General features: G+C 40.0%; 1 pseudogene; it reads right to left on the minus strand.

The window, feature by feature from the left end:
* Nucleotides 1–2773: 2773 nt before the first annotated feature.
* On the minus strand, nucleotides 2774–3228 carry LOC108593008 (small ribosomal subunit protein uS13 pseudogene; annotated as a pseudogene).
* Nucleotides 3229–14718: the final 11490 nt, after the last annotated feature.

The following is a 14718-nucleotide window of genomic DNA, read 5'->3' on the forward strand; positions in this document are numbered from 1 at the left end:
TAGAACATTAAAGATACACTTAATAGTCAATTTTTTAAAACCCAATCCAAATAATTATCATTAAGTTTTTATTTCACCACTATTTTTGTGTTTTTCACGCACAATGAACCCTCATCTACTTGAATGCAAAACCAATATGACTTCTTTGGGCAGCAGCAACAGAAGTTAGAGATTAGCTAGAGGTGTTCTTTTCTTCACATTCTCTACTGGGAAACTTCTCTAATGTCACTGAAATTCTCATAAATAAATAGTCTAATTTCTACTGACATTTCAGATTAGAAATAAAAGTTTCCTTGACATAATTCTATCATGGTACGCTGCTACCATATAATACAAAGAAGTCCAAATTTCAGCTTCCCTTTCAGAGGTACCCTCTTTCCCAGAATGACCACCCAGAATTGAAACATTAATTGGGCTCCAGGATATTTTGCCAAAAAGAGGTTTATAAAGGTTTATAAGTAATTTACAAAATATCTATAAGTCAACCCTTGTAAAATATCACCACCCCAAGAAAGCAGGCTCTCTACAATTGAGCAGGCTTACTCCCTGCTCAGTAAGCCATTCATAATAAAATGAACAGCCCTCAAAAGAGAGCAAATGCATTTGCAATGGCTGTTGATGTGCTATAAATCATTCTCAATAAAATGACTTGCAGAGATAAATGATACATATCTATTTAATAATCCATTATCCAAAATAAATATTCTACCTTAAAATAAAGCAAATGCACTTGCACTGGTTGTTGATGTGTTAGAGCTGCTCAGGCTAATGGTAAAATGATTTGTAAAGTGGAGTTCTGATGCTGGGCATTGTGTCCTGTGTGCTCAGGCTATATTAATATCTTTTCATAACTCATCAATAGAAATGCCTTAAAGTAAATACAGCAACCAAATGTTCCCAAATATCTGTAACCATACTTGTTTTAGCTTCTTCATCGGGTGCCTTTGTTGTCAAAACACAGGCTTTTTTAAGTGTGTATCTGTACAGTAGTGATGGGCTACCAAGCTATGACAAAGAAGGCTAAATAGATTTCTAATCTCTAGGAGTTTATCATGTAAAATTGTTAGCCATGCCAAAAATCAATGCTACTTAACAGGAAAAGCACTCACATTTTAAATAAGAAGGAGGAAAAACAGTTATTTTTTAAAAAATTGTTTCCCAAATTAAAAATCCCACTGAGCTTAACACAAATGGCTATTTTCCATCCACATACCCTACTTTTGGCTATTTCTTCTAGCATCCTTTGGTCTGTGTCACCCTTGGCTCAGCTTTCAGAAGAAGGTCACGGAGCAGAATGACTTTGGACAAGTCAATTCTCTTTGTTGCTTGCTTGCTGGCCAGTCTCCAACAAGAGGACCCCAGCCTAGGTGATCTTTAGAACTTCTTCTAGTTTTAAACACCTGCAATTCTTAGCATTTTTGCTTTCCTTTAATGTTTATATTCACAATCTCACTCTCTTTTCTGGTTCTTCTGTCCAGAATTTTAAAATTCTTTTTAATTAAGCCTAACATTGTCCCGCATAGTTAGAACCTTAAAAGGATGACTGTGATCACAATTATGGGAATGTCATGTTCAATTTATTGAATTGATCATCCAAATATTCTCATGTACCTGTTTGGACAGAACATGTATCCTTCTTCCTTTCTCCATACGGAGCTCATTACAGGAGAATCTTCTTGTTCAGTGGCCTCCAGCCAAGTGGCATTTCCTGTCCTTTTGCTTGCCTACCATTCACAATCGTGTCTGTAACCATTGCCTACCTGTCACAGAACTTTTGCTTAAAGTTAAATGACAGGTGAAGTCTCACTGATTAACTGACAGTTCCATAAACTCTTTACACACCCCCATGTCATGCTAGACATTACCAGTTCATGTGCCCAGGGTTTTAATACTTCTTAATTGGAATGTTTTTGTTGCTGTTGATTATATCTTAACAAGCCAGGTTGAAAACATTTCAGGTAATTGGTGCCTGATAGATGTACTTCCACTGAGTCACAGGCAATTCTTTTACAGTAATTTTTCTTCCTAAGGTGTTATCACTCTACTAGGAAGGAGTCCAAGTTGCAAAAACAAACTGTATTATTCAACAGGAATTTATTGAATAGCTGCCATGGCCATGTATTTTTCTAGGCATTAGAACAGAGGTTATCTTTTGCCTCGAGGAATATCTAAGTTGTTGGCTCTATAGGTAACAATTTTGTTTTTCTTTTTTTTCAAGATGAAGTCTCACTCTGTCACTGAGGCTAGAGTGCAATGGGGCAATCTCAGCTCACCACAACTTCTGCCATCCAGATTTAAACGATTCTTCTTTTTCAGCCTCCTGAGTAGCTGGGATCACAGGCTTGCACCATTGCACCTGGCTAACTTTTTGTATTTTTAGTGAAGACAAGGTTTCACCATGTTGGCCAGGCTGGTCTTGAACTCCTGACTTCAGGTGATCTGCCCTCCTAGGCCTCCCAAAGTGTAAGCATTACAGGCGTGAGCCACTGTGCCCGGTGTAACTTTCTATTTATAATAAAAGCCTCTTATTACCCTGCATTTTGATGCACTTCCATGAAAATAGTATGTAACTCTTTTCTTCATGAACAGTGGAGCACGTATACCTTAAGGTTTGTGCCTTTGATGTGCTCTTGGCTCTCCAGAGAGAGCCACGGAAGGCAGCAGAGTATGATTATCACTTGGCCAAAGTTTCAGTTTCAGGTTTCTCATGGAATTATCTTTTTTTTTTTTTTTTGGTATGGAAACTATTTATTAACAGACAAGGCCTACAGACTTATTTCTTCTTGAACACACCTACAGTGCATCCACTGCAGCCAGTGGTCTTGGTGTGCTGGCCTCGGACACGAAGGCCCCAGAAGTGCTACCACCCTCAATGGGCCCAAATCTTCTTCAGTTGCTCCAGGTCTTCACAGAGCTTGTTGTTCCAGACCATTGGTTAGGACCTGGCTATATTTTCCTTCCTTTACATCTTTCTTTCTGTTCAAGAACCAGTCTGGGATCTTGTACTGGTGTGGATCTACCTGCATGGTGGTGATCACACGTTCCACCTCATCCTCAGTGAGCCCTCTTGGTGAGGTCAATGTCTGCTTTCCTCGACACCACATGAGCATATTTTCAGCCCACACACTTAATGGCAGTGATGGTAAAGGCTGTTTTCCACCACCCATCAATGTTGGTGTTGAGTACTTGCAAAATATGCTGGAACTTTTCAGGGTTCACTAGAGACATGGCCACAGCACAAGCAGAGGCAGGCAGGCCTCCTGTGGAAGAGCTGAATTATCTTAATATGAATGCAGGTTCCCACCACTTTAAGATCAGCTGTTCCTAAAACTATGGAAACAACAGGAGTAATTGCCAGCAAGCATGGCAACGGGTGCAGCTTACCTGTAGGCTGGGCCACCTGCTTGACTGCCTGATGCTTGGCCTTGTGCTGGCCTCTGCATGGTTTCCCAATTTTACTCTGAAAAAGCACCTTCCTTCTTCTCCTGTCTGAGCCGTTTCTTTTTTTTAACTTGGGAAGTTAACTTTTTCTTTTAAGAGGAAAGTAATCCTATAAGATTGTTTTTTCTAAGGTGTAGGAGGCCCCATGTTGCATCAAGGAAATTAAAGTAAATATTGAGAAATCCAAAGAAAAATAACTCTGATAAATCAAAATAAGGATTTGACCAAAACATCTAACTTGTTAGAGAGATGTTTTTGAAGGTCAATAGAGATTCTTATTCCTTAATTGGAACTTGATTCTCGGTTCCGTTGGTAGGAAGTTCATAGGGTTTCTCATGGAAGGTTTAAATCTTACTATATGCTGCATCATGAGCTCTGCTATCTGAACATGATTATTTTTTAAAACTCTACAAGCCCTTTGCAAGAAAAATAGTTGAATGACATGCAGACATACAGAAACCTGTCTGTCTCATCAGGACCCATGATATCCTGATGCAGCCATTTTGATACAAAGCCAAAATGTTCAGGATCAAGTGGTCTATCCTCAGATATTAATTATGACTAATATCCAACAATTCTGATTACTAATTAGAAAATTGACTTATTGTCTTTAAGTTCAAGAGTAAGTGTGAAACCATTTTGTCTTTGCTGTCACTTATTCCATTTCTGTCCCATTGATGGCAGCACTGACAGCAGTGTCAGCTCCATGGTTTAGCCTGACCCTGTAACCCACACGGACACTCCAATGCCAGAAAAGAGCTCCCAGTAACACAAAGCTTGCTGCAAGCCAACCCTGATTTTTAAACATTAAGCAAAAGTAAAGGAGGGCTACTTATCTTTCACTTGCCTAAACAGCACCATAGAGGAAAACTCCTCAAAAATTCTCAAATGTGCATACTTACATGACCATATTTATACAACTTTCCCGTCTTCTCTCCTTCCTTAGCTCTCTTGATTCTGTCCCAGATTCTGGACCAGTACCTCCTTTGGGACATTTTTACACTGCCAACTACCTGAAACCATATGTGCCCTTGAATTCTGATTCTGTCCATTGTCATGTCATTATAATACAAAGGAAACTTGGTTTTTCGTTCTCATTTTTATTCCCTGGACAGTCTTTTCAGGATCAAACCTAATGTTGGCTGGTTTTGAGTACTGCAAATCATATGATACTTCTTTAATCAAAGCTATATAAGGATGATTTTTCTCTTCTTGCCATCTCTTGCTGACCATAGTTTAATTCTGAGCTTTTATAGAAAATGTTCTGTAGCCTCTCCTTGTTCCCACTATGCTTCACACCTCCCGGTTGCTTTTTCCATTTACTCAACTCTTTGTCTCTGACTAATCATTATCTAATACTTTAAACTGACAATATATTTATGTTGAATTCTATTGCTCTATGTTGGTCATGGGTTTGCACTCATATTCTGTAAGTTCTTCCAGTGGCTTTGAGCTATTATTCTGTGAGCCCCTTGGTTTCCACAAGAGGTTATAATCTTCCTCCCCAATTCTGACCTGCTCCTCTACTTCATTGTGTGTTAGAATAGATAAGGTATTTCCCACAAGCTACCAAAATTGCTACTTGAAATGTTCTCCATCCTCTTAGTAGTTACTTCTAAAATTTAAATATCTAAATATACATAAATATAGCAACACCAATAAAATTTTTTTTATTGCAGTACTCTAATTCCTGCTTAAAATAATGGGAAAGCGATCCCAGAGCAAGATGGCAGTTTAGGAACAGCTCAGGATTACAGCTCCTGGTGAAAGCACAGAGGGTGAGCGGACGCTGCATTTCCAGATGGATCTTTATTGCCCACAGACCAGAGATTCCCAGGCGGAGGAGCCCTACAGGTAGACAGCGCAGCATTTTTGGCCGGTGCGGCTGTTTTGCCGGCGCCGCAGTGTGGGGGTTCTCCATACAAAATACACTGGTCTGGTTGCCCTTTTAAGCTGGCAATTGGAGCTCCAAGAAGGCAGATTCACCCATTCATCTGATTAAAACAGGGAGTCAGGACAGGAGATTCCATGAATCTCAGCACCATTGTTTCAGCTGGCACAGTGGGTCGCCGCCCAGGAAATCACACAGATTCTGGCGCCTTTTCTGCCAGCGATTGGAACACTTGGGAGAAAGTCAATCGTTCAACTTAAAAAAAAAAAAAAAAAACTGAGGAAGGGGAGTCAGGTGATCAGGCTCAGTGGGTCCCACCCCCACAAAAAAAAAAAAAAAAAAAAACAAAAAAAAAACAGCAATTGGAAACGCTCAGAGTTGAGAGTTTTGCGGCAAGCACAGCTGAACCCAGGATGGTCCAGCTCTGGGGGAGGGGCATCTGCCATTACTGAGGCAGGTAGTCCGCCATTGCTGAGACAACCTGCTGTTGCTGAGGTAACCCGCCATAACAGAGAGAGTCCAACATTACAGAGGCTGGCCACCATTGTCAAGGCAGTTCTAACTACACCCATATAAACAGGACTGCAGGGACGTTCACATGGCAGTAGGGCAGAGCCCACAGCAGCTCAGCAAAGCCTCTGCAGGCAGACAGTGACTAGGCTGCCTCCTTGCTGGGCAGGACAGCCCTGAAAAAAAAAAGGCAGCAGCACAACGGAAACTCATAAATAAAATCCTAACACCCTGGGACAGAGCACCTGGGAAAAACAAAAGGGGTTTATGAGTTCTGTTGCAGCAGAATTAAACATACCTGCCTAATAGCTGTGAATGAACAACTGAGTTCACAGCTCAGCACTTGAGCTCCTATAAAGGACAGACTGTTTCCTCAAGCAGCTCCCTGACCTCCGTATGTCCAAAGAGCCACCTCACAAAGGACTGATCAGGCTGACATTGGGCAGGCATCATTCTGGGACAAAGATAGCAGAAGAAGAAACTGGTAGCAACCCTTACTGTTCTGCAGCTGCTGCAGGTGATCCCCAGGATAGCAGGGCCTGGAGTGGACCTCAGCAGTCCTACAGCAGAGTGGCCAGACTGTTAGAAGGAAAACTAAGAAACAGAAATAACTTCATTATCAACAATCTGGACATCCACTCAGAGACCCAATCTGAATATCAGCAACTACAAAGACGACAGGTGGATAAATCCACAAAGATGGGAAGAAACCAGCGCAAAAAGGATGAAAACACCTGAAACCAGAACACCTCTCCTCCTACAAGTCATCACAACTCCTCACCAGCAAGGGAAGAAGACTGGATGGAGAATTAGTGTGAGGAAATGACAAAATCAGACTTCAGAAGGTGGGCAATGAGAAACTTTCGTGAGCTAAAAGAACATATTCTAACTCAATGCAAAGAAACTAAGAACCTTAAAAAAGATTTGAGGAAAAGAATGGACAACTTAGAGAGGAATATGAGTGAATTGATGGAGCTGAAAAACACAACACGAGAACTTTGCGAAGCATGCACAAGTTTCAACAGCCAAATTGACCAAGCAGAAGAAAGGATATCAGAGGTCGAAGAACAACTCAATGAAATAAAACAAGAAGGCAAGATTAGAGAAAAAAGTGCAAAAAGGAATGAACAAAGTCTCCAAGAAATGTGGGACTATGTGAAGAGACCTAATCCATGTTTGATAGGTGTACTGGAATGTGACGAAAAGAATGAATCCCAGCTGGAAAATACTCTTCAGGATATTAGCCAGGAAAAATTCCCCAACCTAGCAAGGCAGGCCAATATTCAAATCCAGGAAATACAGAGAACACCACAAAGATATTTCTCAAGAAAAGCAACCAAAAGGCACATAATCATCAGATTCACCAGGGTTGAAATGAAGGAGAAAATGCTAAAGGCAGCCAGAGAAAAAGGTTGGGTTACCCACAAAGGGAAGCCCATCAGACTCACAGAAGATCTCTCGGCAGACACCCTACAAGACAGAAGAGAGTGGGGCCAATATTCAATATCCTTAGAGAAAAGAACTTTCAACCCAGAATTTCATATCCAGCCAAACTAAGCTTCATAAGTGAAGGAAAAATAAAATCCTTTGCAAACAAGCCAGTACTGTGAGATTTTGTCACCACCAGGCCTGCTTTACAAGAGCTCCTGGAAGAGGCACCACACATAGAAAGGAACAACCAGTACCAGCCACTCCAAGAACATACCAAATGGTAAGGAGCATCAATAAAATGAAGAATCTGCATCAACTAAGGAGCAAAACATCCACCTAGCATCACAATGGCAGTATCAAATTCACACATAACAATATTAACCATAAATGTAAATGGGCTAAATGCACCAATCAAAAGACACAGACTGGCAAATTGGATAAAAAGCCAAAACCCATCAGTGTGCTGTATCCAGAAAACACATCTCACATGCAAGGATACACAAAGGCTCAAAATAAAGGAATGGAGGAAGATTTACCAAGCAAATGGAGAGCAAAAAAAAAGCAGGAGTTGCAATTCTTGTCTCTGATAAAATAGACTTTAAAGCAACAAAGATCAAAAGAGACAAAGAAGGACATTACATCATGGTAAAAGGATTGATACAACAAGAAGAGCTAACAATCCTAAATATATATGGACCCAATGCAGGAGCACCCAGATACATAAGGCAAGTTCTTAATGTCTTATAAAGAGACATAGACTCCCAGAAAATAATAGTGGGAGATTTTAACATTCCACTGTCAAAATTAGACAGATCAACCAGACAGAAAATTAACAAGGATATTCAGGACTTGAAGTTAGACCTGGAACAAGCAAACCTGATAGACATTTACGGAACTCTCCACCCCAAATCCACAGAATATACATTCTTCTCAGCACCACATCACACCTACTCTAAAATTGACCACATAATTGGAAGTAAATCACTCCTCAGCAAATGCAAAAGAATGGAAATCATAACAAACAGTCTCTCAGACCACGGTGCAATCAAGTTAGAACTTAGAATTCAGAAATTAATTCAGAATCACACAGCTTCATGGAAACTGAACAACGGGCTCTTGAATGTTGACTGGATAAACAATGAAATGAAGGCAGAAATAAAGAAGTTCTTTGAAACCGAGAAGGAAGACACAACATACCAGAATCTCTGGGACACATTTAAAGCAGTCTCTAGAGGAAAATATATAGCAATAAGTGCCCACATGAGAAGAATGGAGAGATCCAAAATTGACATCCTATCGTCAAAATTGAAAGAGCTAGAGGAACAAGATAAAAAAAACTCAAAACCTCGCAGAAGACAAGAAATAACTAAGATCAGAGCAGAACTGAAGGAGATAGAGGCCCAAAAAACACTTTAAAAAATTAATAAATCCAGGAGCTAGTTTTTCAAGAAGATCCATAAAATAGACAGACTGCTAGCCAGATTGATAAAAAAGAAAAGAGAGAATAACCAAATAGACACAATAAAAAATGATAAAGGGGAAATCACCACAAATTCCACAGAAATTCAAAACATCATCAGAGAATATTACAAATTCTATGCACATAAACTAGTAAACCTGGAAGAAATGGATAAATTCCTGGACACTTGTGTCCCCCCAGGCCTAAACCAGGAAGATGTCGAAACCCTGAAGAGACCAATAACAAGATCTGAAGTTGAGGCATCAATTAAGAGCCTACCACACAAAAAAAGCCCAGGTCCAGATGGATTCACAGCTGAATTCTACCAGACACACAAAGAGGAACTGTTACCATTCCTTCTGAAACTATTCCAAATAATCCAAAAAGAGGGAATCCTTCCCAAATCATTTTATGAGACCAACATCATCCTGATACCAAAACCCGGCAGAGACTCAACAAGAAACGAAAACTTCAGGCCAATATCCATGGTGAACATAGATGCAAAAATCTTCAATAAAATACTGGTAACCAGATTGCAACAGCACATCATAAAGGTTATCCACCATGATCAAGTAGGATTCATCTCGGGGATGCAAGGCTGGTTCAACATATGCAAGTCTATAAACATAATTCACCACATAAACAGAACCAAAGACAAAAACCACATGAGTATCTCAACTGATGCAGAGAAGGCCTTTGACAAAATTCAACAGCCCTTTATGCTAAAAACCCTCAATAAACTAGGTGTTGATGGAACGTATCTCAAAATAATAAAGGCTATTTATGACAAACCAACAGCCAATATCATACTGAATGGGCAAAAACTGGAAGCATTCCCTTTGAAATAGGGTACTAGACAAGGATGCCCTCTCTCACCACTCCTATTCAATATAGTACTGGAAGTTCTAGCCAGAGCAATCAGGCAAGAAAAAGAAATAAAGCGTATTCAAATAGGAAAGGAGGAAGCCAAATGATCTTTATTTGCAGATGACATAATAGTATATCTAGAAGACCCCATCATCTCAGCCCAAAATCTCCTGAAACTGAGAAGCAACTTTAGCAAAGTCTCAGGATACAAAATCAATGTGCAAAAATCACAAGCATTCCTATACACCAATAAAAGACTTAAAGAAAGCCAAATAATGAGCAAACTCCCATTTACAATTGCTACAAAGAGAATAAAATACCTTGGAATACAACTAACAAGGAACGTAAAGGACCTCTTCAAGGAGAACTACAAACCACTGCTCAACAAAATAAGAGAGGACACAAACTGATGGAGAAACATTCCATGTTCATGGTTAGGAAGAATCAATATCGTGAAAATGGCCATACTGCCCAAAGTAATTTACAGATTCAATGCTATCCCCATCAAGCTACCAATGACCTTCTTCACAGAACTGGAAAAAAACCACCTTAAACTTCATATGGAACCAAAAGAGAGCCCGCATAGCAAAGTCAATTCTAAGCAAAAAGAACACAGCAGGAGGCATCACACTACCGGACTTCAAACTATACTACAAGGCTAAATTAATCAAAACAGCATGGTACTGGTACCAAAACAGAGATATAGACGAATGGAACAGAACAGAGCCCTCGGAGGCAGCACAACATATTTACAACCATATGATCTTTGATAAACCTGACAAAAACAAGCAATGGGGAAAGGATTTCCTGTTTAATAAATGGTGCTGGGGAAAGTGGCTAGCTACATGCAGAAAGCAGAAACGGGACCTCTTCCTGACACCTTACACTAAAATTAACTCCAGATGGATTAAAGACTTAAACATAAGACCTAACACCATAAAAGCCCTAGAAGAAAATCTAGGCAAAACCATACAGGACATAGGAGTAGGCAAGGACTTCCTGACCAAAACACCAAAAGCATTGGCAAGAAAAGCCAAAATAGACAAATGGGACCTAATCAAACCCCACAGCTTCTGCATGGCAAAGAAACAGTCATTAGAGTGAATTGGCAACCAACAGAATGGGAAAAAATTTTTGCAGTTTACCCATCTGACAAAGGGCTGATATCCAGAATTTACAAAGAACTAAAACAGATTAAAAGAAAAATAGCCCATTCAAAAGTGGGCAAAGGACATGAACAGATACTTTACAGAAGAAGACATATATGAGGCCAACAAACATATGAAAAAATGCTCATCATCACTGGTCATTAGAGAAATGCAAATGAAAACCACATTGAGATACCATCTCACGCCAGTTAGAATGGCGATCATTAAAAAATCTGGAGGCAAGAGATGCTGAAGAGGATTTGGAGAAAAAGGAACACTTTTACACTGCTGGTGGGAGTGTAAATTAGTTCAGCCATTGTGGAAGACAGTGTGGCGATAGAAATTCCATTTGACCCAGCAATCCCATTACTGGGTATATATCCAAAGGACTATAAATGTTCTACTATAAGGACACATACACACGAATGTTCCTTGCAGCACTGTTTACAATAGCAAAGACCTGGAACCAACCCAAATGCCCATTGGTGATAGACTGGCCAGGGAAAATGTGGCACATGTACACCATGGAATATTATGCAGCCATCAAAAATGATGAGTTCATGTCCTTTGTAGGGACATGGATGAACCTGGAGAACATCATTCTCAGCAAACTGACACAAGAACAGAAAATGAAATACCACATGTTCTCACTCATAGGTGGGTGTTGAACAATGAAAACAACACATGGACACAGGGTGGGGAGCACTACACACTGGGGTCTGTTGCGGGGAATAGGGGAGGGACAGCGGCAGGTGGGGAGTTGGGGAGGGATAGCATGGGAGAAATGCTAGATATAGGTGAAGGGGAGGAAGGCAGCAAATCACACTGCCACGTGTGTACCTGTGCAACTATCTTGCATGTTCTTCACATGTACTCCAAAACCTAAACTGCAATAAAAAAAATGGGAAAGCTCTTGGGATTGGATGTAGTTAGCAAGACAGTGAGAAAGCTCACCTGCACTTTAAAAATGAATTTAGGATGTTGAACCAAAAGTGAAGATGGCTGTGAAAGTTAGCTATAGGTGCTGAACATAGCATGAATAAATGATTGAATGGGTTTAGCAACTACTGCATTGCTTTAGCTCCAGTTCCGGTTTCACTTTTGGTTTCCTGTGACTGTTGGCAAATTGCTGTTTCACACTGGACTAGACTTGCAGAAATCTAGGTAATATCTTTCTTCCGCAGAGATATTCTCTGATCTGTGGTTTGGCTCAGGTGGCCTCCTCAGTTTGTGCCAACATTTTCAGCATATATCAGTGAAGGGGATGTTATCTCCTGTTTGTAAAAATGAGTTTATATATGTAACTGTGCAAGTCCCTTAGGTCATTTGAATAATATATTTTTCATAGCAAAGTGTTAATGTAACTCTTAGCAGTTATATTGACTATGAAAACTGTTGTTCAAATGAATAAAAACAGATGTTATGAGGACACTTGCTACTATTGCAGTAAAGCAAGGAAAAGTTTCACACTGCTGTATCTGACTTAGAGTTTGCAATGTGGCGATCAGCAAATAATCAAACCTTTGAGATGTGTGTTCCTTGTGCTGGACTCTACTATTATCTGTTATAGGTAAATAGAGCACTCAGGTTAGTTTGTTTGGTTTTTATCCCCCATGTTATTTAATACACATATAACATTTACTATGTTAGGTTTTGTTTCTGTTGTTATTCAATCTATATAAAGCCCTGTGAGGAGGGTTACTACTATGGTCTTTGGTTTGCAGATGAAGAAATGGAAGCACCAGGCAGCTGAGTCCATTGCCCATGGTTATACAACCAGTCAGTAATGAGTTGAAATTGGAACCCAGGCAATCTGACTTCAGGATTTCTATTAACCACCATACAGTGCTATCTCAACAAGGAAAGATAAACTGTTTAAAATGGCTTATGTTATAATGAAGTTCAGCATGGCCCAGAATTCAGGACAAGGCAAGACTTGGTTGAATCCCATCCAGGGGTTTTGGGGTTCCCAGAGGGCCTTGCTCTAGGTTCATCTCACAGGCCATCTTCTCCATTTATGTGTCCCTAGTCTAGCACAAGGCCTGGAGCAGTGAAGAGATTTATTAATACTCTGTGGTACAGAACTGAGGTGGTGAAGTGAGAGACCAGACCTGTGATCTTGATGGGCCATGACCCTCAGCACAACTCAGTGCTGAAATGCATGTGTTCCAGAAGACTTGGACTTGAATTCTGACTGTGGACCATGTGGTACCAACTTGGACCGGAGTGGTGGCTGTAGCTCTAAAATCTCCATCAGCCTTTGCCACCCTAATAAGCCTCTATCTTTCAGGACAGACATACCCCTGCCTGCAAATGTAGCTTTAGGATGACTCTCCTGGCTTGCACTAATCCCCAACACCTCTTTCAACAAAATTGCCTTGGCCAAGCCTTTCCTGTGTCAATATTCTTCAACCCCATTTACCACTGATGCTGGGCAAGTTGTCTGACCTCTCTCACCCTCAGTTTCTACATCTGCAAAGTGGGAATTGCAGCAAGGATGAAATAAAACCATTATATAAGTCACTTAGGACAGAAGCTAACGATAGTAAACACTTAGGAAACAATATTCAATCTGGTTTCCCCTTTATGGGGGACTATATAGGGAATAATCAGGATCCACAAATGTTCATTAATATTTCAAACAAATCCCCAGAAATGAGAGGCTTATTTTCAGGAAGGCAGCATAGGCTAAACATCAAGTTTCTTTGCTTTTGCTGGTATTAAATATAGTGACTTTTTGTATGTGCTCCTAATTTAAAAGTAGAAAAACAATTACTTTAGAATGCAGGGTGATATATAAAAATTAAGCATTTTCATTTACTTATACAGGCTTAAATTCCAAAGTTATTAACTGTATAATGAAATTATAGTTCTGTAGACTTTGGTTTATAACTTTTTGTTATTAGCCTCAAAGAGCATTTATTAAACACCTACTTATTTAATTAAGAATTTAAGAAGCACCTGGACCATGCAAAAATGTCTGTATTTTAAAGTCTAGTTTGTTGGTTTCTTAAGGGTAGAAATTACATCTTCTATAAGAGGAAACTAATTTGCAGAGATACTGATTTGCATTTGTTTTGACTATATTTTTTATAACCTTCAAGCATTTTCTTTTTCTGGCGGGTAGAAAAGAGACCTATTTGGAACAGGGGTTATTTTCATGAGTAGAGAAAACTAAAGCTGCTTGGAGCCAACAACAATTCTGTTCTTCTGCAGGAGTCTAAATTCATTAGTAACACTACTTATTTGTCTGGAAGAGCAAGAAGAAGGTATCTCTTCAATTGTGAAAGGGAAGGGTTTTTTCAGGCTAAGAATAGGAAGAAGGCCCATAGGCTGCAGGAACAGCATAGACAGCCCTCAGCCCCCACACATACACTGCTGGGCATCATCAACCCAGGGAAGTGGCAAGTTCTCTGGGGAAATGACAGTGCACACACTTCAGAAGAAGACCAGGCACACACAGGCATCCAACTGGTGCTTCTGTCCTCTGCAAAGATTTCTGTATCTCACAAAAAACATGGAAACAGATTGCTGCCAGAATTTAAAGACTGCCTTGACTTGGATATGGGTGGTCATTTACGGTCCAGAGGTTTCTGTTGTTTCAGGTCTTCTGAGTTTTTGTATAACCTAAAGAGGGTTGGAGATGGAGCCTTAAGGCCGTTTTTTACGGCAGAAAGTTGAGAGTCAGTTTTGAGTTTAGATAGTGTAGAGACTGCCTTGCAGAACTTACACTCTGTAGACTACCAGTCTTACTGCTTTGCATGCCTAAGCCTTTGCACGTATTAGGTGCTTAATAATTGTTTTTTGAATGGATGTGAAACTGAACGTGGAAATTTATGGTAGCAATGCTAATTGAGGCTTATACAATAAAGTAGACACCCCACCGCCAACAGAGATTAGAAATTATCTAGAAAGCCATTACTTCCGAGATTAACAATGTTTTGCCATGAGGCAAATATTCTACAAATCGA

This window comes from Callithrix jacchus, chromosome 11 (genome assembly GCF_049354715.1).
Source record: "Callithrix jacchus isolate 240 chromosome 11, calJac240_pri, whole genome shotgun sequence".
In the NCBI taxonomy this organism is placed as follows: Eukaryota; Metazoa; Chordata; class Mammalia; order Primates; family Cebidae; genus Callithrix; species Callithrix jacchus.